Source organism: Arachis duranensis, chromosome 9 (genome assembly GCF_000817695.3).
Source record: "Arachis duranensis cultivar V14167 chromosome 9, aradu.V14167.gnm2.J7QH, whole genome shotgun sequence".
NCBI lineage: Eukaryota > Viridiplantae > Streptophyta > Magnoliopsida > Fabales > Fabaceae > Arachis > Arachis duranensis.
Genome location: NC_029780.3, coordinates 118,669,626 through 118,674,443, shown reverse-complemented (window position 1 = coordinate 118,674,443; position 4,818 = coordinate 118,669,626).

Below are 4,818 nucleotides of genomic sequence, written 5' to 3'. Positions count from 1 at the left end.
GTGATATTTTATTTTTGATAACTTTTAATTGGTTAAAAAAAATTTTGTATCACAATTAAAAAATTTTATGTGTCACAATTAAAAAATTTTTGTATTATTTTTTTATAATTTTTAATTATTTAAAAAAAATTTATATCAATGTTCAGACATTTTTGAAAAAGTACTTTTTTTTGTATTTTTTTGTATAGGTGGAATAGTGCTATTTATGGATTGAATACATAGTTAGGTCTGCTATAGGTCCAATATACCTATTACACGATTTTCAAACTTTTAGAAATTCGGATGAAATTAATTTTATGTAAAATTAATAGTTAAAAATTATTTAATAATTTTTAATTATTAACTTCTTATAAAATTAACTAAATTTAAATTGACATATTTTAGACCAGACACTAACTTAAGAATCCAAGAAAACGGTATGCGTAACATAATAATAAATTAAAATGATTAATAAATAAATTAAAATTTTATGATGCTCAGCTTTCTGCATGTTTTTATTTTTCTCCATAAAGTTGGATATATGTGTGTTGTTTAATTTAATCACTCAGATGCATTTGATTTTAAAATAAGATAAAATAATATATTAAAAATAATTTTTAAAAGTTTAATTTTTTTAAATTTAAAAATATATATAATAATAATAAAAAATAATAAAAAAATTATATTTTTTATTAATATTTTTACGTTATTTTTGTCAAAAAATATATAAAATATATAATTTTAATATTTTTTAACGTAATCTTTCTATTCATATCTTATTTGTAAAATATAATTTTGTGTTTTAATATTCCGTAGCTAAAAATAAACACAGCGTTAGGATATATGCAGTGCGGATTAAATCAGTCTTAACTCTTAAGAGAAGCAATCATCTAATTCAATTTTATCGGCTAACATATTATTCATCTGGTATTCTGTTCTGGTTCATTATTTTTATGAATTGCCAGCTAAATCAAACCAAACCAAATTAGAGACTTAGAGTAGACTAGTTTGGTTCGCTTTTCTTTTTCTCAGACTTAGATCAAGCACGTGAAATTTTTTTTTTTTTTAGTAATGCTACAGAACTAATAATATAACAGTAAATTTCAGCTAATACTATAGCAGGACAAATTATTACGAAACTTATTAAAAATAGTTTTGTTAAGTTTAAATTTTGAATGGTTATTCTAATTAAATTTCAGATGTTCTATTTTTTAAAATTTTAATTTTTTTTATGTTGAACATTGACCGCAGTCTTCACTCCCAAGATTTTTTTTCCCTTAAAAAGAGAAAGTTCCATCTTGGTCCCCATATTAATAGACCATATAATTATGGTCCCTTAAAAAATTAAAAAAAATCATTGAATAAATTTTTTATCAACTCAATAACAAGTACTTAGTCTTTCTAAATATAACTAGTTATATAATAATTTATTAATTAATAATAAATTTTTAAATAAAATTCAGATCGAAGATAAATTAATCAATGATATGCTAGATTAAGAAATACATGAGACAAAAAAAAGTTAATTTAATGCTAGTAAAAATAATATATATATATCATTTAAACTAAGACTCATTAGATATCAGACTTCTTAAATTAGGTGTCCTATGACCCTTGTACCTTTTACCCGGTTTGTAGGTCTTTTGTCGCTTTTTGGTTTCTTCCCAAGAAATACATCATATTATGTTATGACCCTTTAATAAGCTCGATTTAGATTATATTTTTAATGGCCCCAATTGTTAATTCTATTGTTCTTTTTTTTTTATCTTTTAAAGTAAAAAAATTAAAAATAAAATATAATAAGAGGTTAATTATTATTAAATTTATAATTTTTATCTTGTATGAATCTTATTCTTTTAATTATGATTAAATTATTATTTTTTATGTTACTTACCTCTTTAATTTAAAAAAATTTAAAATTTGTTGTTGGTGATTCGTGAAAAATACAAGACTGTTAGGGATTCTAAGGCCATTTCTAAAAAACAAACACACTATTACTAAAGAAAAAAAATGTTGGAATCAAGAAAATATATTCTATTAATTTTTTTTCAATTGATTTTGAAAAATATCGTATCACATCTTATAAAAAGTAGAACTAAAAAAATATATATATTAATTCTTCAAAAATATTTATGATGCCTTCTAAAATAAATCATACATCAATAATATTAAATGTACATAAAATATTAGTTATTTTATTCTTTTTTATGAAGGTAAAAGAAATAAGATTTAAATAAGTTTTACAAAATACATTTTTTATATATTAAAATAAAAAATATATTTTAAAAATATATTAAAAAATATATTTTTTATACATCATGATGCCTGATTTTTTGTGCACATATAACATTTTTCATCATACATAATATCTATATAATAGAATCATCATGAGTTAGACTTTTTGAATTTTGAAAATTTTATTAAAATTTTATAAAAAAATGAAAAAAAATTACAATACAGATCCGAAATTTGAAAAAGAAAATTACTTGCAAATTTCATTTTTCACCCATTAAATCCTAGTATTTTATTATTAAAAAAATATTGTTTAATAATATTTTAGAAATAAATAAAAATAAAAGAGTGTACAATTTTTTTTATTTTTTTACTAGTAATATACGATATCCTATCTGATCTACAAAATTATAGATTGGATTGAATTCAAGCCTAAAAACCTAAAAATATAAATATCAAAATCAATATTTTTAGTGAAGATTAGATCACGATTTTGTTCATATCTAATTCAATTCAAACTCCATACATCTCTTGGAGACACCAAATTAAAAATATTATATGTACCCAAAAAATCAATTATCATATTGCTCATTATATATGTGTATGTGTGTGTTATTTGAGTTATTTTACATATTTTTTATGAAATTCTGAAACTTTGATGGGTGTTTTTAAAATATATTTAATACACAATTAAAAATTTTTATAGCTAAATTTTTTTTATCTTATGTTTAACTTATAACCATTAAAATATAAATGCGTGATTATAAAATTTTTGGAACACGTATCAAGTATTTAATTGTATTTTTAAAACTTTGCAATAAATCAATGAATAATATTATATATATTCAAGTCTTTTTATTAATTAAATCTAATTATATTAGTCTAACATAAGAAAAATCAGTTACGACTAACATTATTCGAAGTCTCATTATTTAATTTAATTGAACTTGGTTTAATTCAAAAAAAGATTTGAATGTATATTATTTCTCTAAATCAATAATTATGCCACAGATATGTCTACCTATGTACCCAATTTTGATGCATTTTAAGCTTCATTGTTTCCTTGATTTAAGCAAAGTTTATTGTCGTATCAATAACGACTTAGCAAACACAAGACCGGTCTTGTTTTGATAAATTGAAGGAACCTGGCTAGAGAATATTATCTGTATATACATGTAAGTTTCAATTAGTACTTCGATCTTTATCAGACAATACATGTTCCATATAATTATTAGTTTCATTCTTCATCTGAATGTACAATAATGCTGTTTATTTTGTTTCATCCAACCAATTTAGCTATGCTACAATTTTAAACCAAATAATAGCGATCAGAGCAACTTGTATATATATATATATATTTTTTTTTTTTTTTTCATGTTTTCAAAAAATGTAGCAACAACGACAATAAAAGAACAGCGATAAAAAGAAAACACGAGAAGAAAAAGAATGAACGCAAAAAAAAAGAAAAAAATACGCATAAGAAGAGAAGGAGAAGGAAAAGGAGGAGAAGAAGGAGGATAAGAGAAACGCAAAAATGTTCACGTAGTTGAAATGTGTATTTACGTTTTCACTAATGAATTGATTTTTGTTGGATTTTGACTAACTTAATTGAGTTTAATTGTCAACAAAATTTAAATGTGTAGTATGATTGATATTATAAACATTACCCTTCAACAACCAATTGTACTTTTAAAGTTAATATTTTTGTCCAATAATATATGTGTGTTATTTATAAGTTTATTAATATAATATTAATTAATTATTTCTTCTAATTTTATCATTACTTTAATGATTCATATCAAATTACATATTTACAACTTATTAGATAAGACATTTCAATTAAAAAAATACAACTTTTTGTGCGTAATTTTAATAAGCATGCATGTGAAAACCTTAAAAAATAAGTATTCATATAAGGAGGAGTAGCATTTTAGTACATGGTTTTGTGTTTATTGCCTCGAATGGCAAGTTTATCTTGTTAGTAGTGTCTTTTGGACTTTTGTTTGTTCTTGTTTTTCTAGAAATTCTTGTAACTTTCAACTACGAGGAAATAAAAATGTGCTTTTGAATTTTAAATACCTAAACTAACTTTCTTCAAGAGGAAAATTAAAAGAACATCGGCTGAGACATCACATGATACATACACACTTAGATATATAGTTGTCCTTCAAATCCTTTGACAACTAAAAAAGCTACTTTTCCTTTTCTTTTTCTTTTGATAATGTCTTCACTATGGTATTACAAAGCTGCAATTGATGTTGGACTAAACTCCATGGCTTTTTTGTTTTTATGTTATATTATCTTAAATAAAAAAAGAAAAAAATGATTTACATAGAATAACTCGTGTTAAAATAATTTTGAAACGGTTATGACCCGACCCTCGAGTCGCATTTAGACGGTTTCAAAACCCGGATACCCGAGGTTGGCCCCCCATTCTTCTAGAAGGTCCAAAACAGCCCACATTCCCTAACCAATATTCAAATTTAAATACATTTCTTATCGTAGCCAGATAAGATGATATAACTACCACGAAACTATATAAAGAGGAGGCAAAGGATCTTTCACGTACGTTATTTATCCCTCACACCTTATATCTTTCAAATTCAT